This window comes from Typha angustifolia, chromosome 5 (genome assembly GCF_048772165.1).
Source record: "Typha angustifolia cultivar Huaian chromosome 5, ASM4877216v1, whole genome shotgun sequence".
In the NCBI taxonomy this organism is placed as follows: domain Eukaryota; kingdom Viridiplantae; phylum Streptophyta; class Magnoliopsida; order Poales; family Typhaceae; genus Typha; species Typha angustifolia.
Window position 1 is genome coordinate 3,222,108 of NC_133243.1, and position 25,488 is coordinate 3,247,595.

A 25,488-nucleotide genomic window follows, 5' to 3' on the forward strand; every position below is an offset into this window, starting at 1 on the left:
CAGCCTTCATTTTATTTTTCGCATTGTCAAGTTGTTCAGAAAGGTCTTTAACACGTTCAAGCTCCAACTTGTACTTCTCCTCAAATTGAATTCTTTCTGGTTCAATTTCCTTGAGTCGTTGAAGTAGTCTAAGATTGCTTTTCTTAAGTTTAAACGACTCCAGGTACAAGTCATTATATGCCTTTTGAATTTCAGATTCATCTTCCTCAGCCGGTAGCATATCAAGATCATCTGTACTATCAGTATCATCAACAGAGTCAGTATTAAGCAGAGAAGAGGCAAAGGCTACAAAGTTTTCTTCGTCTTTATCAGAATCATCATTAGATTCATCTGAATCATCCCAAGTAACTTTCATAGCTTTGCCCTTTCTCTTAAGACGATTAGGGCATTCTTGTGCGATGTGTCCAAAACCAGAACATTCAAAACATTGAACTTTATTTTCAGAATTCTTATTTTTCTGTTTGACATTGTTGTTGCTACCACCTGTATTCGAAGTCACAGTATTCTTCTTTTTCAAAAAAATTTTATTTTTTTTCAAACTTTTCAGTATTCAACTTGTTTGGCTTCCAAAAGAATTTATTAAACTTTTTGACAAACATAGCCAACATCTCAACATCTAAATCACCTTCATCTTCAGACTCCTCTAAATTTTGTTCAACAGTGGATAGAGCTATCCCTTTGGACTTCTTCGGTTTTGAAAGACTGGACTCAAATGTTTGTAGATTTCCTACCAATTGTTCAACTTTCATAGAATCAATGTCCTTACTTTCCTCAATAGCTGTGACTTTCGCCTGAAACCTTTCTGGAAGAGACCTAAGGATCTTACGGACAATTCTATTTTCAGGAATTTTCTCTCCTAGGTTGAAACTGGAATTGACTATATCACTTAACTTTGCATAGAACTCATCAAATGTTTCATTCTCCTCCATACGTAGGGTTTCAAAATTAGTAGTCAACCTCTGAAGTTTCGAAAGTTTTACAGCCATAGTACCTTCATGAGTTGTTTCTAAGATCATCCAAGCTTGTTTTGCTATTTCACAAGTAGATATTCTTCTAAATTCTTCCGAGGAAACACAACTAAAAATTGCATTTATTGCTTTGCTATTCCAGCCAACTTTTTCATAATCTGTTTTATCCCATGACTCAATCGGTTTCTCAACTAACTCATCATTCACCATGTACATTGGTGGACTCCAACCGTTCACAATGGCCATCCATACTCTCTCATCTATAGACTTCAAATAAGCTCTCATCCTAGCTTTCCAATATCCATAATTTGATCCATCTAGAATAGGAGGTCTAATAGATGATGGTCCATCTCTATGAAAATCCATGCCTAATAGATCTCTCTCAAAGGGTGAGAGAACCTGCTCTGATACCAATTGAAAAAACCCCTAGACACACGTATGTATCTAAATACTAGGCAATGATCTCGCTCGTTCGCTTAAGTAAAAGATCGAAGAAATATAAAGAACGAAAGTAAAGATGAACACCAAGATTTTAACGTGGAAAACCCAAACGGTAAAAAACCACGGATCCAAACTCGGATCAAAACCAATCACTATGATAGTAGCAGTTACAAGACTGACTCACAAAACAACCCGTCGATCTAAACGACTTTGTTCCTCTCAGTCTTGATCGCTAGAACCCACGATTCACTGCTTCTTGTGATTGAAGTCCAATCTCAGTAACCCTCGAGATTGATCTTTCGTCTAGATAGCCCTTAAGATGAAAGATTAAGATTTTTAGATGCGAAGGGCCTTGTTTGTTGAAGAACCAATGTAGCCTCCAAAAGGTCTCCTTGAATAATCTCCTTCAACCCACATAGAGTTAGGGCAACACTATCCTTATATATGATCTCCAAGATATTTCCAAATCCAAGTAATATTCGTACTCACGAAAATCCAATAAATTGCAAACTTCATAGGTGCGTTCGAACGCGGCCCGAGTGCGTTCGAACGGCCTAACTTAATCTCACTTGCATTCGAACGGGCCCAAGTGCGTTCGAACGCGACAGCTTGAATTCTTCAGGTTGCGTTCGAACGCGTTTGTGAACGCTGCTCTCGGTCTGTGTGAACGCAGTACCCGCGTTCGAACGCGTTTGTGAACGCGGCTCTCTGTCTGTGTGAACGCAGTGCCCGCGTTCGAACGCGCTTGTGAACGCGGCTCTCTGTCTGTGTGAACGCAGTGCCCGCGTTCGAACGCGCTTGTGAACGCGGCTCTCTGTCTGTGTGAACGCAGTGCCCGCGTTCGAACGCGCTTGTGAACACGGCTGAGAACGCGACGGCTTTTCTCCAATGATCTTGAAATTCTTCACACCAGTGATATTCTAGACTTGTGTAAAGCTCATATACATGAAAAAATAAACTTAGAATATTTTGTACACAATTGCCAACAAATAAAAACCTAACACCTTCACATCATCCCCCACCTCCGTTACAAAACCCAAGACCGACGCTGGTGGAACCTGAGAGACGTGCGGCACCGGTGCACTCTGTCGATGAGGAGGATGATACGATCTCCCTTTTTGGCTAAGGTTCGATCTCTTCCAATTCTCAGATTTGGACTAAATCTGGCACAAAACTTTATAAATAGATCTTGAAAGATGCTGTCGTCGGATCAATGTGAAATTTGGATATGTTGTAGCCCTAGAAAAGAGCTTTCCAACAAATTAAGTTTTAAGTGAATCGAATGTGGGGATCTCGAGATATCATCCGATTAGTAGATAAATGTCAGGAGATCTGATTGGGATCTGTAAATGGAGGCACGAGATCCTAGATGATGGTGGTTGGAGGTGGACCGGCGTTAATGTGGTGGCACTAGTGAAAAGTGGTGGTGGAAGGGTTATGATTGATGGAAGGGTTAGGGCTAGTGTTCGATAAATTGGAAGAAGGGGGAGGAGAGGGCCACCCCTAAGGGACTAGGGTGATTGGCTGGTCAAGGGAGGTTAGAAGCGGCGTTGCCGGGGATCGAGAGAACGAGAGCGAAGAAAACGAAAGAGGCAAGGCAAAACTCAATTCATTAATAATGACTCTATGGTTGCCATCCACATCCTTTAGAGGCTAACCAAACAATTCAAAAAATAATCCTAAATAGTATATTTTCGCCGACCGCGTTGGAACGCGCCCAATCGTGTTCGAACACACCTATTTCTCTCTTCTCTGGATTTGCAAACGCGATGTAGGCGTTCACAGCCCGTTCGAATGCACAATTCACACTCTCTGGATGTGCGAACGTGATGTAGGCGTTCACAACCGCGTTCGAACACACTCCACCTGCGTTCGAACGCGACATATAGAAAACTTATTTTCTTAGGAATTAAACATTAAAACAAGAAACAAAGACACTCGTAAAGTGTATCCGTGCTCGAGACGATATCAGTGAAGTCCAAATCGTATCAGAGGATTGGCACTATGAGGATGAGGTTGATCCCTATGGAGTTGGTGAAAGACGTGCTCAAGGATTTAGAGAAGGTGATCAATATGCACAAAGGTTTAGACTTGAACCAAGGATCTTTCACGAACCTGACAACGCTATTCGGGGGAGAACCGCACGTTTGGACTTTCCAAAATTTCAAGGTGGTGATCCATGGATTGGGTGTTTCAAGTTGAATAATATTTTGATTGTCAAGGTACAGCGGAAGATGCAAAAGTCCATATGACAAGCTTTCACCTCCAAGGAACGGCATTGCATTAGTATAGATCGGTTATTCATGGTGGTGGATTTATCGGATGGGCTGGTTTTTGTAGAATGATTACACGCAGATTTGGGACAGCGGCATATGAAGATTTTGCTACCATATTAAGCAAGATGGTTCAAAGGACTACCGTATTGGAGTACCAAGCTGAGTTTGAAAGAGTTAGTAGTCATTGTGAGGCACCGTGGCCCGAATGTAAATTGATGAGTACATTTATTTCAGGGCTGCGAGAGGAGATACAAACGGATGTTCGTGCTCTATGTTCTACTATTCTTGAGGAGGCCTTTGAAAAGGCCGTGAGGATGGAACAAAAGCATAGGGCTTTAAGGATGTCAGCGAAAACTAATTGGGGCAACCATGATGGGTGGTTTGCACCTAACGCCAGTTGGAAAATTTGCAGTTTCAAAAGCAACGGTTGCGACTACTAGACCACAACCATCTTTGAGACCTTCCGATGTTAGAGGAGGCAATAGACCCCGTTCGAACTCTCACACCTACCCAGGTAGAGGAGCAAAGAGCGAAAGACCTTTGGTTTCGATGTGATGAGCGTTTCACCCTTGGTCATCGGTGTTCTAAACCGATTAGGAGTGTGATGCTTATCGATGGTCCTGAGGAGGATAATGAGGTAGTTGATGATGGAGAGTGTCCATAGGAGACCCATGAGGAGACTGTGGAGAAGGGCGTAGAGGAAGATATCCAAGCTGAAATATCGATTCATGCATATTCGGGTACTTCCGCACCGAGGATGTTATGAGTAGACGGACTCGTTAGAAAGCATTGTGTGCACATCCTTATCGATTCGGGGAGTACACACAACTTTCTAAATGAGAGACTAGTGAGGAGATTAGATTTGGGTGCCGAACCGACTACGGGGTTTGACGTTGCTACTGGTGTGGCACAAAGCTTAGGGCGGAGAGCTTGTGTTTCGAGTTGGTATACGGGTGCAAGGATATGACATCATTGTGGACTTGTATCCATTGACGTTGCAAGGAGCAGACATTGTCCTTGGTGCTCAGTGGTTATAGAGTTTGGAACCCGTCACATTTGATTTCAAGAGCATGTGGATGAAATATAAACAAGGAAAAAAAGATGTGCGACTTGATGGTGTTCAAACTTTGCCCTCTAGTCTTGCATCATAGATCTCTACCAAGGTGTTCGGACTTCGCCGATTCATGCGATGCAGCTTATGGTGGGGCTGCTTGGTGTGTATGATTTGGCCTATCTTCTTTAGTTAGGACTAGCAGGAGATGAGCCTTAAACGAGTTTAGGTACTATCATTGAATTGTCTAATTTATCAAATAACTTTTTTGGATTTTTTGAGGAGCCGCAGGAGTTGCCACCGAGGAGAACGGTAGACTATCGTATAGAGATTGTACCCAGGGTTGCACCGACGAACGTGAGGCCATATCGGTATCCACATGTGCAAAAAGAAGTTATCTCAAAGATGGTAGCCGAGATGTTGAAACAAGGCCTCATACAACCAAGTCATAGTTCATACTCATCCCTCGTGCTGTTGGTGCAAAAAAAGGATCGAACATGATGTTTTTGTGTCGACTATGGAGCACTAAACGCTATTACCGTCAAGGACCAGTATCCTATTCTGGTTATTGAGGAGTTGCTCGACGAGCTTACAAGGGCGATTATTTTTAGTAAGCTGGACTTGAGTGCCGGGTATCATCAAATTAGAGTTCACTCGGTGAATGTGCACAAAACTGTATTTCGGACTCCGGACGGGCATTATAAGTTCCGAGTGATGCCTTTTGGTCTCACCAATGCTCCAACTACCTTTCAAGGCCTCATGAATGATATATTTCAGCCTCTCTTGCGAAGGAATGTCTTGGTATTTTTTGACAATATTTTGGTGTATAGCAGGACTGAATTGGAGGATTAGCAGCATTTGGAGGACATGCTGAATTTATTGGAGCAAAACCAATTGAAGATCAAGAAGTCCAAGTGCCTATGGGGAGTACTAAAGGTAGAGTATTTATGCCATATTATTTCAGCGGATGGTGTAGCGGCGGATTATTAAAAAGTTGCATGTATGACCGCTTGATCTATTCCTACTACTACCATCGAATTTAAAAGATTTTTGAGGTTGACCGGATATTATCGTTGATTCATCACCGGATATGGCAAGATCGCTGCTCCTCTCACTTATTTATTGAAGAAAGAATCTTTTAGATGGACGGATGAAGCTACTTTAGCCTTTGAAAAATTAAAAACAGCAATGACGATGGCACTCGTTCTCGTGCTACCAGACTTCACGAAAGAATTTATTGTGGAATGTGATGCGTCGGGTGTAGGCATAGGAGCTATACTAATGTAAGAAGGACGTCCCATTGCCTATCTTAGTAAGGCTTTATCGCAAAATTCTCAGCAATTATCGACTTATGAGAGAGAGATGTTGGTAATTCTTTATGCGCTATCGCGCTAACCCGATACCGCCGAGCTTGCAACCTATTCGTCTCCTACCTTTCCCTTCCTTGATGAGCTGAGTATGCATGTACATCTGACCTAGATATTTTGAGATTGTTGCAAGAGGTGATGGATGATTCGAAGCGCCATCTCGAGTTGGAGAATCGAGGTGGTTTACTATTGGACCGCGGATGCATTCGAGTGCCCACAAATGACGGATTGCAGCAGAAATTATTGGAGCACTTTCATCAAACTCTAGAGGCCGGTCATGAGGGTGTCTTGGGGACTTATAGGAGGATATCTTAGAGTTACATGTGGCTCGGTTTGAGACAGGATGTGAGGAAGTTTTGTCCGTGCTTGCAAAGTCTGTCAAAGGTGGGGGAAGCGTGGTGGGCTGATATAATTAGTTAGGATCTTTTCTTATTGCATTAGGTGTTTATTTTTATTAAAATAAAATTCTTGTAGGTCGCGTTCGAACGCAAGTGGAGTCGCGTTCGGACGCCCTTGTGAACGCCTTGTGGACGCTCGCGTTCGAACGCGGTCGGGCAAGTTCGAACGCCTGTGTCGATAGATGGGAATCCTCTAGAATTAGGGTTTCATATTGTTTTAGGACTTGTTGACTAGCCTCTATAAATATGTGGATGGCAGCCAACTTCAGGATGCTGTTGGATTATTGATTTCTTGCCACCTCTACCGTTGGCAAGGTTTCTCCTCGCTTCTAATCTCCCTCGTCTATCAAGTCACCCCTCTTCTTTGGGATCTCGACCACTTCGTTCCCTTCGTGTACTTCTCTTAATCAATTCCACAATCCACTCTTATCTCCATACCCATCCATAACCCTAACATCCACTCCACCCGTCACCACCACCATCACCCACGTTATTCCGTATTTTTCTCCCTGCTAAAATTCAAATCTGCGAAGGGCATAAATAAGGAAGTTGTAGATTAGGAAGTTATGGATCCAACCCAATTAGGTTCGCAATTTTATGACTATGGCAGAATATCTGATGAATATTTTTCCACGGTTGCGCGAACTAATTCCTATAATAAATTCAAATTTTGAAGGAATCTTAGCGTAGCCTATCTTTGGTTCCAGAACCTAACAATTTGGTATCAGAGCTTATCATTAGTATTAGAGCCTATCAATTTGGTATCAAAGCCTATCAATTAGTATTAGAGCCCATCAAATTGGTATCAGAGCTTAAAAATTGGTATCAGAGCGTATCAATTTGGTATCAGAGACTCATCAATTGGTATCAGAGTTTATCAGATTGGCCGATCGAAGGTGGTTAGAGGTGGCGTAGCTAGGATGGTGGTTGCTACAGAGAGAGGAAGGAACAAGGAAGAAGGACAGGAATAAGATTATGGCAAAAGAATTCAATTCATTTGATAAAACCCTACTGAGGCCGCCTTCCACATATTTAGAGACTGGCCTATCCACCAAATAATCTAGACCTAATACAATCTTTCTCACCAGGTCCGTTTGAATGGCCTCATGGAGCATTCGAACGGCCAAAACAATCTCTACATGCGTGAACGTGATGTAGGCGTTTGAACGACGCATTTGAATGCCCTTTTCTTTTGTTCAAATGTCCTAAACAATGTCTCTGTATGTGCGAACGCAATGCAGGCATTCTATCTGCATATTCGAATGCCCTTTCCTTGCGTTCAAACCGATCAGCCAAAAAATCTTTATTTATCAAGGAAACTTTCAAGAGAAATTGAATGTTACTATCTCCCCTCGAAAGATTTGATAATCTCGCAACTAGTTTTGGATAGAATTTGCACAATAATTTCAAGAGATATTTTAGATGATCTAGCTATTAGATTAATATGAAATTTTGATAAGAGGTAGCCTTAGGAGAGAACTTTCCAAAAAATCTAGTTTCACATAAATCAGATGTGTAGATCGGAAGATATCTTCAAAAAGGTAGAAAAAGGTCAGAGGGTCAGACCTACGAGATTCAAGTCTGCACGGGATTGGGGATCTGTGGGGACAAACTCCAAGGAGAGGTATGGTGGTGGTAGGTCGACTGTGATGGGGTGGCACCAGTAGGGATGATTAGGAATAGAGGATATAGAAGATGGGGACTATAAGCTAGGAGAGACCGAACCAATGGAGTGATGGCACAGTTGGCAAGGAGGGAGGAGGAAGGAGAGCCGACGGCTAGAGAATGAGAGAGATAAGGGGTGATAATGCTCCAATAATCAGATCATAATCAAATTAGGGTTTTCTCCACATATTTATAGAGGCTAACTCTATACTAATCTAGATAAGGACTCGATCAACCAATACCACTAGACTAACCTGAGTTGAACTCGAGTTTCACAATACATCTCATGACTCGACTAAAATAATTAGTCGACTTGACTAGACTCAATTGACCAATTAACAAGTTGAGTCCATATTTAATAGGTACTTGAGTTCATGGCTTAACTAACAAGGTCGTTGCCAAAAAAATGCAAGAAATCAAACTAGATAAATAGGCTCATCGCAATGAACACAATGTGTCACGTTTAGATCCAATATGATCGAGTTGTATCATTGAAACATGAAATGGATTCACAGATCATATCCATGCATGATACTCAATCTGGTCCAAGTCACATCAGGATCTAATCCCCTTGTGCTTGGCTTGAGGCAACTTGATTTGACCTAAATTGTATCAATCCACCATGCTTCCATCACCTTGTCTTCATGCTGTGAAAATTGGGAAAACGATCCATAATGTTCGAGTCGAGCTCCTAGGTAGACTCATTGGTAGGCTTGCCTAGCAATTCAATCAAGACTTCAATCTCTTATCAATCTGGATGCATGGCATTTTCTTCTACGGCCTAAAACTCAAACTAGTTTTTTGGGCTATCCTCCTCCAATGGCTCAGGCAAAGCTGAGCCCACCACCTAATTAGGCCTAATATGAGACTCCAATACTGAGACATGGAAGATCAGATGGACCCAAGTTCCTTTGGGTAGGTCCAATCGATAAACTACTAAACCGATTTGTTGTAGCACTTGCTCGTTGTATTTGTAGCCCATCATTTGGTTCAAAATCAACCTCAATGTGGACTACCAATATGGTTGGGCTCGAACAAACACTAATTGACTGATACGAATTGGATCAATTCGGATCACATCAAAAGGAGATTAGGCTCAATGGATTGAGTCTAATTATCTTATTCGGTTATTTGGTTTAGTTAGAGTCTTAGTAGGTTAGGATTTTATTTAATTAGCTAAATTCAGCTCTATGCAGTTTCAAAAAAATATTCGTAAAATATTCTACACATATCCAAATAATATAAAACTAGTTAGATAAGGTTATCAACCTCCAGATCTACAACTTTGGTATTCAAGACTTCTTAAGATTCAGAATTTATCTATGACAAAATGAAAGCTTAATCCGAGAGGTAATCGGAGAAGATAAGGAATACTAGTTTAGTTGGTTTGTTAGGGTTTCATATTGTTTTAGGACTTGCTGGCTAGCCTCTATAAATATGTGGATGGCAGCCAACTTCATTATGAAATTGGACCATTGATTTCTTACCTCCTATCTTCTCTCTAGACTTCTCCCTTCTCCCTCTTCACCATCCTTCCATCTCTACCGTTGGCAAGGTTTCTCCTAACTTCTAATCTCCCTTGACTGTCGAGTCACTCCTCTTCTTTGGGATCTCGACCACTTGGTTTCCTTCATCTATATCCCTTAATCACATCCACTATCCGTCTTCATCTCTATACTCATCTATAACACTAACATCCACTCCACCCGTCACTATCACCGTCACAGATGTTATTCTGTGTTTTTATCCCTGCTACAGTTCAAATTTGTGAAGGGCGTTCAAATTTGTGAAGGGCATAAATATAAAATTTGTAGATCAGGAAGTTACAGATCTAGCTCAATTAGTTTTGTAATTTACTTACTAACAAAGAATATCTAACAAATATTTTCCCACGGTTGCACGGACTGCTTCCTATAATAAATTCAGATCTTAATGAATTATTTTGTAGCCGATCTTTTAGTACAAGAACCTATCAATTTGGTATTAGAGCATATCAATTTGCTATCAGAGCTTATCATTGACCCACCTCAAACTCGTGCTCACGCTGACCTTTGTCATGTGTTTGCTTTATGCAATTTTGGGCTGCTGAATCTTGAGCCTTCTCAAAGTCACATCTCGGTCCAGAAGTACCAAGTCAAGTTGGGTCCGATTCGATGACGGTAGTCGATCATAGGCGTGCAACATGGGTGGGGTACACCCATAAACCACCTCAAAAGGGGTCATGCCGGTGCTGGAGTGATAAGCTGTATTATAAGATTACTCAGCCCATGGAAGGAATTTGACCCAATCCCTTAGTAAGTTCGTCACAAAGCAATGCAAGTATTGCTCTAGTCAGCGATTTACCACCTTGGTTTGGCCATCCATCCCAGGGTGCTAGGCTGAACTACTTTTGACTCAAGTCCTTTGCAATCTAAAAAACTTGGACCAAAATTCGCTAGTGAAGATGCGACCCTAGTCCGACACAATTGTCCTAAGCATCCCATGTAGGCACACCACCTCCCGAACAAAAATTTCAACAACTTTCTTCGCTGAAAACATGTGCGCCAAAATAATAAAATGAGCATATTTGCTCAGCCTATCCACCACCACAAACACCACAGATTGGCCTCGGACCTTCGACAGCCCCTCGACAAAGTCCATGGAAATGTCCTCCCAAATCTACTCTAGTATAAGCAGCGATTGCATCAAACCACTTGGTTTGAACATCTCTAACTTAACTTGTTGGTAGATTTAGCATTCATGCACATATTTCTTCACATTAGACTTCATCACTGTCCATGTGCAACTCCGAGCTAGCCTCTTGTATGTGCGCAAGACTTCCTCGTGTTTTGCTATAGGGGTATCATGGAAGTACCCCACTAATTGATGCCGTAACCCCTCGTTTGCGAGTACTTTGATTCGTCTGTGCTCGAGCACTAATCCTTCGCACACCTCATAATCAAGGTGGTCCTCTCTCAGCTCCTCCATGAGTCGGACCAGATCTAGATCTTCTACCCTAGATCTTTGTAGATCTAAAAGGGAGGGAAATGTTGGAGCCAAAAAGGAAGCGAGCTCGCTTGCATCTGCTTGGCGTGAAAGGGCATTCGTGGCTCGATTCTCGTTTTCCTTTTTGCAGACCAGCTTGTAGTCGTACCCAAGAAGCTTTGTGACCCACCATTGCTGTGCCAAGGTGTGTACACATTGCTCCATGAAGAAAGGTAAACTCTACTGGTCTATGCGGATAGTAAACCGTCGATCGATCATGTAAGGGCGACATTTGATAATGGCATACCCAAGGAGCTTTGTGACCCACAATTGCTATGCTGGGGTGTGTACACATTGCTCCATAGAAAGGTAAGCTCTACTGGTCCGTTCGGATAGTAAACAGTTGATTGATCATGTAAGGGCAACATTTGGTAACAACGTGCAAAATTGCAAGCATTTCGCACTTGTAGGTGGACAGTTGTTTTGACCGGTCCGATAATGCCTTGCTCATGTATGCCACGGGCCTTCCCTCTTGCATCAAGACAGCTCTAATACTTGCACTAGAGGCGTCGCACTCCACCAAGAAGTGTTTGCTGAAATTCGGTAAGGCCAAAAGTGGTGCAATAAACATGACTACCTTCAATGCTTTGAAGGCACTTGCTTATCTTACCTTTTAGCTGGTTTCACTGCAAGATGCTTAACACCCCCTGCACATGCCGCAAGTGTTCGACTTAATTTCTCCTGTACACTAGAATGTCATCAAAGATGAGCATATATCGATGCAAGAGAGGGAAAAGGAGATCATTCATCAGTAGCACTAGGAATGTTGCTGGTGCATTGCAGAGCCCTAACGGCATGACTCAGAACTCATAATAACCATCGTGAATCAAGAATGTCGTTTTGTGTACATCCATAGGATCGACTCTATTTTGGTTGTACCCAGTCCTTAAGTGAAGCTTGCTAAAATAAGCCGACCCTATGAGCTCATCTAGCAGCTCCTCGATCATCGGTATTGGGTACCAATTCTTAACATTAGTAGCATCAAAGCTTAGTATTCGACGCAAAATCATCAACTTTCATAATTCTTTTGAACCAGCAGCACCGGCGATGAGTAGGCACTCCTACTTGATTGGATGATGTCTTTCTCAAGCATCTTGACCACCAATTTCTTAATCTCCTCTTTCTAGACATAGGGGTATTGATATAGCCGAACATTTGCTTGTTTAGCCCAAAGAATGATCTAAATTTAGTGATCATGTCACTGAGTCGGAGGTAGCCCTCACGGCTCCTCAAAAACGTCACTAAATTCTTACAGCAACTCCATCATATAAATGGGTACACCAGCAGGTGGTTGATGTTTAGGTTCAGCAAGAATCATTTGCACAAGTAGAGCTTGCTCCCCTAGACATGGTAGATCAAATAATGGCTGCACCATTGGTCCATGTCATGGCTGATTTCTGTCCAACATTACTCATCGGCCATTCTTCTAAAAGGTGAGCCTGAGGATTATAAAATCGAACATCATGGGCCCAAAACTTTGAAGCCATTAAGTCGCCAAAACGATATCAACTCCTCGCAATGCCAGCGGATAAAGATCTGAGGTGAAGGACTGGCATTGCACCTTCAATTCCAATTGCCGTAAATAAAATCAGCCTGCAATGTTGTGTCATCATCGATCGTCACATCGAACGGCCAAAATAGTGTCTATGCATGTGTAAATGTGATGCAGACATTCGAACGATGCGTTCAAACGGCCCAAACAATATCCATGTATGTGCGAATGCGATGTAGACATTCGCATGCCCTTTCCTTGCATTCAAACTCACCAACCAAAAACCTTATTTACTAAGAAAACTAAGAAATTGAAATATGAAATGGATTAACAGGTTGTATCCATGAACGATATGGCTCAGTCTAGTCTGAATAACATTAGGATCTAATCCCCTTTCCTCGGCTCGTGACGACTTGGTTTGACTTGAGTCGTATCATTTTGATTGCAAAAATGATGGTAGAGGATGTGTGGCACCCCTCCACGCTCCCTCTACTCGCATGGGCACACAGCCAGCCACACTATGGTCGGCCACGTCGTGCTCACAATAATTTCTTTTTAAGTTTGTTTGTTACATTTGTCTTCCCCCCCTATAAAACTTTTGACCCTAAAATTTAGATCATACAAGTATTGTAACGTCAACATCTCTAGTTTTGTAATCTTCTAACCAAATTGACAATTGTCTCATATAACTATTTTAGGTCCATAACTACTACCTCATTTACTACCTTTACCAATTAACTCCTAACCTTATACAACCATAAATCATCCACCATAAGAATTAAAGACCCAGACCAGCCCAGCATTACCTGCTATAGTGTTGGACCTAGCCAAGCAATATTGTAGTAAGGAGGAAAAGAAGACTAAAGAGTAAAAAGAAAAGGAGAAGAAACAAAAGAAGAAAGAAAGAAAGAAAGGAGAAGAAAGAGAAGAGAAGAGAAGGGAAGAGAAGGGAGCTGGGCCGGTGGGGAGGGGCTCGGCCGTTGTTGGCTAGCCCAAGATAGGGAGGAAGAATGAGAGAGAGAGAAAGAGGAGAGAAAAGAGGAGGGGCTATCAAACCTAGGAGAGAGAAAGAGAGGAGGAGAGAGCCCACCTCGGCTACGGTGGCGACAGCGGTAAGCTGGCGTCGACAAAAGCAAGAGACAAAGATCGAGAGAGAGAGAGAGAGAGAGAGAGATAGGGGATGCGTGGCACCCCACGCTCCCTCTACTCACATGGGCATAAGGCCAACCACGTCGTGCTCATAAAATTTTTTTTCTCTTTTATTAAGTTGCTTTATTATAGGAAGGTAAATTTAAATTTTTAGATAGAGCTTGAATTTTGATTGATTGACTAAATTATAGAAATCACAAAATCCAAATGTGTTAAAAAATATTGATACATTCAATTAGAGTCTTTTCTTATTGCATTAGTTATTTATTTCATTAAAATAAAATTCCTGTAGGTCGCGTTCGAACGCCCTTGTGAACGCCTATATCATGTTCGCAAAAATAGAGAACAAAAAATATGCGTTCGAACGCGGTCGGGGGCATTCGAACGCCTGCATCGCGTTCGCACATACAGAGAATGCCTTTTGTGCGTTCGAACCCAATCGGGTGCGTTCGAACGCGATCAACGGGGATCTTCTAGAATTAGGGTTAATAATTATATTTTAACTTATTGGCTAGCCTCTATAAAAGTGTGGATGACAGCCAAAATCATTATGCTAATAGATTATTGATTTCTTGCCTCCTATCTTCTCTCTATTCTCTTTACCCTAATCTCCCTCCTCCTTCACCAACCTACCACCTCTACTGTTGGCAAGGTCTCTCCTAACTTCTAATCTCCCTCGTCTATCGAGTCCTACTTTTTTGGGATCTCGACCACTTCTTCCCTTTTGTCTTTATCCCTTAAACAACATCAACCATCCACCTTCATTTCCATTATCATCCATAACCCTAACATCTACTCCACCCATCACTATCACCACCATTCGCACTAAATCATAATTTCATCCTAGTTGTAGTATGAATCTATGAAGGGCATAAATAAAAATGTATATCAGGAAGTTCTGAATCGATTTCACTTAGTTTCGTAATTTTTTAACTATGAGAGAATATTTGGTAAATATTTTCCCTATGTTGTGAGGACTACTATCTATAATAAATTCAGATCTTGAAGGAATCATCCGGTAGACCTATCATTTAGTATCAAAGCCTATCTTTTGGTACCATAGAACCTATCCATTAGTATCAAAGCTAGGCGAACCTCAGGTCTCCATTAATGGTTGAAACAAGGAAGATGACGTTGACGAGGAGACTAATGGAGAGCACACCAACAAGGGAAGACTCAATCCACAATAACCCTAACCGTGAGGCCGATTCCTTTGGACTGACCACGGTAGGACTGAGTCAACCAACATCTATGGGTGTGAATATGGGCTTGGCGGATGAACCTAGGGGCATGTTCCAGAAATTGTTGCATAGAGTTGATGCAATGCAGAATGATCATAATGTTTTAAACGAATATGTCATGAACCAATCGGCTTCGTCATCTCCTCGACACAGATCAGTGCCTCAAGAAGGACCAGTGGTGGGACCTCACCGAATCGATACCCTACATGTCTAGGTGTGACATGTTAGTGTCAATGATCCTCTTTTACCTATGCCTACACATCATCTCCCACCTCTAATGCACAACCCAAGACCGATGGTGGTGGAACCTGAGAGGCGTGCAACACTGGTGCACTTCGTCGATGAGGAGGATTGGCACTTTGATGATGAGGTTGATCCCTTCAGAGAAAGTGATGGATGTGCTCGAGGATTTAGAGAAGAAGATCAACATGCACAAAGGTTTAGAGCTGAACCAAGGATCTTTCGTGAACCTAACAATGCTATCCGAGGGGGAATCGCACGATTAGACTTCCCAAAATTCTAAGGCGATGATCCGATAGATTAGGTATCTCAGGTTGAACAATGCTTTGATTGTCAAGAGACAGCGGAAGACGCAAAGGTCCAGATGGCAAGCTTTCACCTCCAAGGAACAACATTGCATTAGTATAGATTGGTTATTCGTAGTAGAGGATTTACCGGCTGGGCTGACTTTTGTAGGAGGATTACCCACAGATTTGGGACAGGGGCATATGAAGATTTTATTGCCATATTAAGCAAGATGGTTTAGAGGACTACCGTATTAGAGTACCAAGCTGAATTTGAAAGAGTTAGTAGTCGTTGTGAGCCACCTTAGCCCGAACCAACATTGATGAGCACATTCATTTTAGGGCTGTGGGATGTGATACAGGCGGATGTTCATGCTCTTTGTCGTACTACTCTTGAAGAGGCCTTTCAGAATGCCATGAGGATGGAGCAAAAGCATAAGGCTCTCAAGATGGCAGTGAAATCAAGTTGGGGCAACCGAGATGGGTTGTTTGCACCTATAACACCAAGTGAAAATTCTGTAGGTTCAAAGACAGTGGCTGCAAGTACTAGAGCATGACCACCTTTGAGACCTTCTAATATTAGAGGCACAAGACCCCTTGTTCAAACTCTCACGCCTTCCCAGGTGGAGGAGTGAAGAGCAAAGGGCCTTTTCTTTCGATGCGATGAATGTTTCACCCTTAGTCATCGGTATACCAAATTGATCGGGAGTGTGATGCTCATCGATGGTCTCGAGGAGGACGATGTGGTTATTGGTGATGGAAAGTGTTCAGAGAAGGTCCATGAGAAGGCCATTGAGGAGGGCGCGGAGGAAGATATCCAAGCTGAAATATCGATGCATGCATATTCAGGTACTTCCATGCCGATAATGTTATAGGTAGACGGACTCATTAGAAAGCATTGTGTGCACATCCTCATATATGTTAGGTTTTTAATTGTTGGCAATTGTGTACAAAATATTCTAAGTGTATTTTTTACATGTATATGAGCTTTACATAAGTCTAGAATATCTCTGGTCTAAAGAATTGCAAGGTTATTGGAGAAAAGCTGTTGAGTTCACACCGCGTTCACAAACGCGTTCGAACGCGGTGCGTTCACAAACGAGTTCGAATGCGGTGCGTTCACAAACGAGTTCGAACGCGAAATCTGCGTTCACACAGGCAGAGAGCCGCGTTCACAAACGCGTTCGAACGCGGGCACTGCGTTCACACAGATAGAGAGCCGCGTTCACAAACGCGTTCGAATGCAACCTGAAGAATTCAAGCTGTCGCGTTCGAACGCACTCGAGCCCATTCGAACGCACCAACAAAGTTTAAAAATATTGGACTTTCATGAGTACGGATAAGATTCAGATTTGGCTCTATCTTGAAGATCATGAGTACGGATAAGACTCGGATTTGACTCTATCTTGAAGATTATGAGTACGGATAAGACTCGGATTTGTCTCTATCTTGAAGATCATATATAAGGATTGTGAAACCCTATCTCAAGGTGGGTTGAAGAAATATTATTGAAGGAGACTTCTTGAGGCTACATCGATTCTTCAACTAGCAATGTTCCACTCATCTACAAGAATTTAATCTTTCGTCTTAAGGGTGATCTAGACGAAAGATCAATCTCGAGGGCTACTGAGATTGGACTTCAATCACAAGAAGTAGTGAATCGTAGGTTCTAGCGATCAAGACTGAGAGAAACAAAGTCGTTTGGATCGACAGGGTGTTTTGTGAGTCAGTCTTGTAACTGCTACTATTATAGTGATTGGTTTTGATCCGAGTTTGGATCCGTGGTTTTTTCCCGATTGGGTTTTTTCACGTTAAAATCTTGGCGTTCATCTCTGCTTTCGTTCTTAATATTTCTTCGGACTTTTACTTAAGCGAACGAGCGATATCATTGCCTAGTGTTTAGATACATACGTGTGTCTAAGGATTTATTTTTTCAATTGGTATCAGAGCAGGTTCTCTCACTCTTTGAGAGAGATCAGATAGGCATGGATTTTCATAGAGATGGACAATCATCTATTAGACCTATTCTAGATGGATCAAATTATGGATATTGGAAAGCTAGGATGAGAGCTTATTTGAAATCTATATATGAGCGAGTATGGATGGCCATTGTGAACGGTTGGAGTCCACCAATGTACATGGTGAATGAAAAACTTATTGAGAAACCGATTGACTCATGGGATAAGTCAGACTATGACAAAGTCGGCTGGAATAGCAAAGCAATAAATGCTATTTTTAATTGTGTTTCCTCGGAAGAATTTAGAAGAATTTCTACGTGTGAGATAGCAAAAGAAGCCTGGACGATCTTAGAAACTACTCACGAAGGAACCATGGCTGTAAAACTTTCGAAACTTCAGAGGTTGACTACTAGTTTTGAAACCCTACGTATGGAGGAGAATGAGACATTTGATGAGTTCTATGCAAAGCTGAGTGATATAGTCAACTCTAGTTTCAACCTAGGAGAGAAACTTCCTGATCAAATGAACCTTTCATACTTTATAGAACAACGCATTCATACTCTGACACATCTAAGATAGGTCACAAAATTGCTAGAGTATGATTATGAAATTCAATACAAGAAAGGAACAAAAAATAGAGCGGCGGATGCATTATCACACAAACCTGATATTGCCAAGCTTGCAGCCTATTCTTCTCCCACTTTTCCTTTTATTGATGAGCTGAGGTATGTATGTACATCTAACCCAGATGTTTTGAGATTGTTACAAGATGTGATGGATGATCCGGAGCGCCATCCAAAGTTGGAGAACCGAGACGATTTGGTGCTGTACCACAGATGCATTCGAGTGCTCGCAAATGATGGATTGCGGTAGAAATTGTTGGAGTACTTCCACCAAACTCCAGAGGTTGGTAATGAGGGTGTATTGAGGACTTATAGGAGGATATCTCAGAGTTGTATGTGACAAGGATTAAGGCGGGATGTGAGGAGTTTTGTTTGTGCTTGCAAAATCTGTCAAAGGGCTAAGGCAACTACATTGAAACCGGCCAGATTACATCCTGTTTGGGAAGACGTTTCTATGGATTTCATAGAGGGTCTTTCGCTGGTACGTGTTATTCAGTTATTTTTGTGGTCGTTGACAGATTGAACAAGTTTGCATACTTTTCGGCATTATCGCATCTATTTTTAGCCAAGTTAGTGGTTGAAATTTTTGTTAAAGATGTTGGTCGATTATATGGCATATCACACATGATTGTCTCGGATCATGATCGTGTATATATAAGAGACTTTTGGATGGAATATTTTAGATTACAGGGGACTCGATTGAACTTCAATTCGGCCTACCATCTATAGACGGACGACCAAACCGAGGTAGTCAATCGAGGCATTAAGCAGTACTTGAGGTGCTTTGTTAGAGAGATGTCGAGACGATGGTTGGAGTTATCACCGTGGGCGAAGTGGTCTTACAACACTGCCTACCACAGTATAATTGACATGACTCCATTTGAGGTGGTGTATAGACACACGACTCTGACATTATGCGCTTTTGATCCAGTGGCATCTACAGATTGGACGGAGATGGACTTAGCTTTGATAGATAGAGACGCAACATTGAGGAGGTTGCGTGTCGATCTTAAACTTGCTCAAAGCTGCATGAAGCAAGTTTACGATCGCAACCATAGGGAGTAGGAGTTCAACATTGGTAGTTGGGTGTTTGTGAGGGTGCAACCGTATCGACAAGTGACGTTGCGTTCGATGTGAAACTAGAAGTTAGCACATTACTACTTCGGTCCATTTTGGGTGTTAGAGTTTATTGGTCCGATTGCATATTGTTTGTAGCTGCCGGAGGGGTCGAGAGTGCATCCTGTCTTTCATATTTCATTGCTGAGAGAGCAGATTGGAGATTATGAAGTCGTTGGATTAGTTCTACCGGAGCCATTGGATGAGACAGAGATCGTAGAGCTAGTTCGTGTACTTGCTAGGCGCCGATGACGACATGATACCAAATTAGAGATGGAGATTCTAGTCGAATGGCTTGGAAAGCCATTTGATGAGGCGACATGGGAATTGGAGACAAATATTTTGGAGCATTTCCCTGACTTTTTACCTTGAGGATAAGGTGGGAGAAGCGTGGTGGGCTGGCTGATACATTTAGTTAGGGTCCTTTCTTATTGCATTAGTTGTTTATTTTTATTAAAATAAAATTCCTATAGGTCGCATTCGAAAGTGGAAGAGGTCGCGTTCGAACGCCCTTGGGAGCGCCTACATCAAGTTCACAAAAATAGAGAATGCAAAATGTGTGTTCGAACGGTCGAGTGCATTCGGATGCCGTGTTCGCACATACAGAGAATGCTTTTTGTGTGTTCGAACGTGATTGGGCGCGTTTGAATGCAATCAGCGGGAATCTTCTAGAATTATGGTTAATAATTGTATTTTGGCTTGTTGGCTAGCCTCTATAAAAATGTGGATGGCAGCCAAAATTATTATGCTATTGAATTATTGATTTCTTGCCTCCTATCTTCTCTCTATTCTCTCTACCTTAATCTCCCTCCTCCCTCTTCACCAACCTACCACCTTTACCGTTAGCAAGATCTCTCCTAACTTCTAATCTTCCTCGTCTGTCGAGTCCTCCCTCTTTCTTGGGATCTCGACCACTTCTTCATCTTCGTCTTTATCCCTTAAACAACATCAACCATCCACCTTCATTCATTATCATCCATAACCCTAACATCTAATCCACCCCTCACCACCACCATCATCTGCACTAAATTATAATTTATTTCTAGGTGCAGTTCAAACCTGTGAAAGACGTAAATACAAAAAACGTAGATAAGGGATTTACAGATCAATTCCACTTGGTTTCGTAATTTTTTAAATATGGAAGAATATTTGGTGAATATTTTTTCTCAATTACGCGGACTGCTTTCTGTAATAAATTCAGATCTTAAAGGAATCGTTCCGTAGACCTATCATTTGGTATCAGAGTCTATCTTTTGGTACCGTAGAACCTATCAGAACTTTTTAATTTTTTTTAATTTTAATCAAAGATACTTTAAGCCAAATAGAAATATATTAGACTCCGACTAGAAATGTCAAAACAATCAAAGCATCTTGAAATCGACCACTTTTCTGTTATGCATGATATTAAGTATTAAATGAAGAAAAGATACCATCATGGGCTAATATGTAAAGATAAGGCAATATATGATCAAGCTTGAAGTCGAATCTGCCTATAACATATGCCTGAATACAAGTTAGCTATTTAATGGTGAAGTTCACACTTGTAAGGTTTGATAGCCTTTTCTTGTTACTTTTCAAAGCATGACTTAATGCGAGATTTTCGGTGAGCAAACAATGGCGGTAAACATCGGCTATATCTAAAGAGCCGAAAGTCTCTAATTAGGCCAATTAAAATTAGTGATATGGGCATCAGAAATTCACAGATAGTTAACTAGACCTTAATACTTAAGCTAGCTTAGCGTTTTATTACCACGGAAGACAGCATGTGGGCTGACCTTGTGAGGGCAAAGTACTATCCCAAGAGTACTCTATATTCTACAAGCAATAGAAGAGCTGCCTTCTTGGTATGGGGCTCTATAGCTGCACTAAAATCCACCTTGAAGAGCATGATCTGGAGAGTAATTGGCAATAGTTATGAAGACCTCTATTAAGAATGACCCTTGGGTCCCATGCTATGATATCCCTCACAATATCAGTACAGTATCAAATCTAATCAACATGCAAAATGCTACTTAGAAAATGCAACTTATCAACTCCCTTTTCCCGGCAGATGTCTCTATTAGAATCTCTAACATCTTTATTAGTGCAGCATCACTCGACAAACATGAAAAAGTTGTTTGGACTCCTACTTTGAGTGGCAAGTGCACCTCCAAATCTGGGCATGTAATCTTGGCAGAAAGGGTTTGTTGTTCTTCCTTAAGCTCGAAAAAAAGGTTGTGGAAAGTCATCTAACTGTAGTTATCCTTAGGATAAGAACCTTTATTTGGTGAGATGTGGCAAGAGCCCTCCCAATCCATGCAGTTCTCAACAATAGGATACTCAAATTGATAGTTAGTGCCTATTTGCAATTCTCACGTCGAAATAGTGGAACACCTAGTCTTCCATTGTAATTTCTCATGAGCTATTAGGTTTGTGGGAGGTTTGGAGTTGCATCCTGATAAGTTCCAAGGAAGCTTAGCATCCCAAATCTTGCAAAGTGGTTACACCCAATAGCTATAACAGAATTCCTCCTGATCGAGGTACCAAATTTTGCTAGGTTGATGGTGCATGGCAAGGTGGAGCAGATGGCGGTATAGGAATATTTATTTATGGAGATGTTTGAAATAACCTAATGTCTATAAGTATGAGTATCTGGTGCATTGTGAGTGTAACGTCCCCGCCCGGCACGGGCACGCCCATGCGCCCACACGACACGTGCGGCTTATGCGACAGGACGGGAGGGCCCGTCACGCACAGATACACTCCTATGCACATATAATCATGACATCATCAAATAATACCTGCTAATATATCCATACTCATATAATCCAACACCAAATAAATCATACTATCAACCAAATAAACCCATTAACGTATGAATATCCAGGTCCAAAATAATATACATTAGACCACTATATAATCTGACAAGACCCACACAGGCCATGACAACCCATCAAGATACAACTAACCAATTGATATACGGGTACACCTATAATCTGACATGTATTATATAAATCATCATTTGATACAATAAAATACATATATAACAAATAACGATACAACTCAATTTCTATACAAATTATCATCTATACCGTCTTGCACCTATAGCTCACCTCATCAATCTAAGGGGGTTAGAAAAGAAATAAAGAGAGTCATGAGGAAAAAGCTCAGTGAATAGACCTTACTCCGAATTAGTGAAGCTAAATAGAAAGTAAATCAAGTATTGAATAATATGAATCAAAAAGAGCATCATGTCATGAATGAGTTTATGAATGTGTCATCAATAATAATATATAAATGATAGGTAAATAACATGTCATAACCGATAAAAGTATATAACCCTCGACAATAAACAAATCTCCATGTCATACTATCATTATAACTCTCTCTCAAATATGACACCTGATGCATGCCAACCATGACCATGCTATGATATCAAATGCAACCATATATGATGTATATTGACCACTCGATAATTAGATAATCAGATAATAATAAAATTATATGCATTTCTTCACACCTCATTCATCAATGTTATCTCTGTATATCATCATCATACTAGACCACTGTGCATAGTCAACACTCGGTACCTAGTCTCAACATCATGCCTAAAGGCTCAAATCATACTCTGCCGTCCGTAAGGAGTATCTCAAATATAACCATACCCTGTCATCTGCTAAGGATATCAATATCCATCCAGACCGGGCACCCTTCTAGCTAATAGAAATCTCATGAGGATAACTCGCCACATATGCCCTAGCGAACGACATGTATCCAAATATCTGTTGCACACATAAACTAACGTCAACACTCGGTACCTAGTCTCAACATCTCTAAAGGACGTAAAGCTGTATCTGCTAAGGATCCATGCGAGCTATAGTCGAGCGATCAATCAAATATCCACAAAGCGTAAAGTGTCGACTAACCCATCCACAAAGCGTGTCCTAACCCTCGCGCCCATTCGGGTATCCTCACGCTTTCTATCAACTATCCTATTAATCATATTTTATGTTTTCCTTTGATACACTTAGTTAGGATCTTTTCTTATTGCATTAGGTGTTTATTTTCATTAAAATAAAATTCCTATAGGTCGCGTTTGAACGCAGGTAGAGTCGCGTTCAAACGCTTGTGAACGCCCGCATTTGTGAACGCCTTGTGAATGCGTTTGTGAACGCCTGCGTTCGAACGACTTGTGAAACCCTGTGTCGCATTCGCAAATCTAGAGAAGCGGCTTTTTGAGTGCGTTCGAACGCAATCAACGAAAATCCTCTAGAATTAGGATTTCATATTATTTTAGAACTTGTTGGCTAGCCTCTATAAATATGTGGATGGCAACCAACTTCATAATGCTATTGGATTCTTAATTTCTTACATCATATCTTTTCTCTAGACTCCTCCCTTCTCCCTCTTCACTATCCTTCCACCTCTACCGTTGACAAGGTTTCTCTTTGCTTCTAATCTCCCTCGATTGTCGAGCCACCCCTCTTCTTTGGGATCTCGACCACCTCGTTTCTTTCGTCTACTTTCCTTAATCACTTCCACAATCTACCATCATCTCCATACCCATCTATAACCCTAACATCCACTCCACCCGTCACCACCATCATCACCCACGTCATACAACCAAGTTGTAGCTCATACTCATCCTCGTGCTTTTGGTGCAAAAATAGGATGGGACATGACGTTTCTGTGTCGACTATCGAGCACTAAATGCTATTACCGTTAAGGACCGGTATCCCATTCCGGTTATCAAGGAGTTGCTGGACGAGCTTGCACGGGCAACTATATTTAGTAAGCTTGACTTGAGGGTCGGGTATCATCAAATTAGAGTTCACCTAGCGGATATACATAAAATTGCATTTTGGACTCCAGACGGGCATTATGAGTTCCGAGTGATGCCTTTTGGTCTCACCAATACTCCAGCTACCTTCCAAGGCCTCATGAATGATATATTTCGGCCTCTCTTGTGAAGGTATGTCTTGATATTTTTTGACGATATTTTGGTGTATAGCAAGACTGAATTAGAGCATTGGTGATATTTGGAGGATGTGCTGAATTTGTTGGAGCAAAACCAATTGAAGATCAAGAAGTCCAAGTGCCTATAGGGAGTACCAAAGATGGAGTATTTAGGCCACATTATTTCAGCGGATATTGTAGCAGCGGATCCTCAAAAAGTTGTATGTATGACTGCTTGGCCTATTCCTACTACTACCACTAAATTGTGAGGAATTTTAGAGCTGACTATTTATTATCGTCAATTCATCGCCGAATATGGCAAGATCGCTACTCCTCTCACTTCTTTGTTGATGAAGGACTCTTTTAGATGGACGGATGAAGCCACTTTAGCCTTTGAAAAATTGAAAATAGCAATGACGACGGCACCCGTTCTAGTGCTACCGGACTTCACCAAAGAATTTATTATGGAATGTGATGCGTCAAGTGTTGGCATAGGAGCTGTACTAATGCAAGAAGGACGTCCCATTACCTATCTTAGCAAGGCTTTATCGCAAAAATCTCAACAATAATCAACTTATGAGAGAGAGATGTTGGCAATTCTACATGCGGAAACAAAGTGGAGGCCTTATTTGGTTGGTAGACGATTCATTATCCAAACCGATCAAAGGAGCCTTCCATACTTTATGGGACAGCGCATACACACTCTGACACAGTAGTGATGGGTCACAAAATTGCTAGGGTATGATTATGAAATTTAATACAAGAAGGGAATGGAAAATAGAGCGGCAGATACACTATCGCGCCAACTCGATACCGCCGAGCTTGTAGCCTATTCATCTCCTACCTTTCCCTTCCTTGATAAGCTGAGGTATGCATATACATCTGACCCAGATATTTTGAGATTGTTGCACGAGGTGATGGCTGATCTGGAGTGTCATCTAGAGTTGGAGAATCGAGGCGATTTGCTGTTGGACCGTAGATGCATTGAGGTATTGGCGTGTATTGGTCTGGTTGCATATCGTTTGGAGCTGCCAGAGGGGTCAAGAGTGCACCCTATCTTTCATGTTTCATTATTTAGAGAGCGCATTGGAGATCATGAGATTGTTGAATCGGTTCTACCGTAGCCATTAGACGAGATAGAGATCGTAGAGCCAGTTCGAGTACTTGCTAGACACCGACGACGATATGGTACTAGATTGGAGATGAAGATTCTAGTTGAGTGGCTTGGCAAGCCATCTAATGAGGTGACATGGGAGTTGG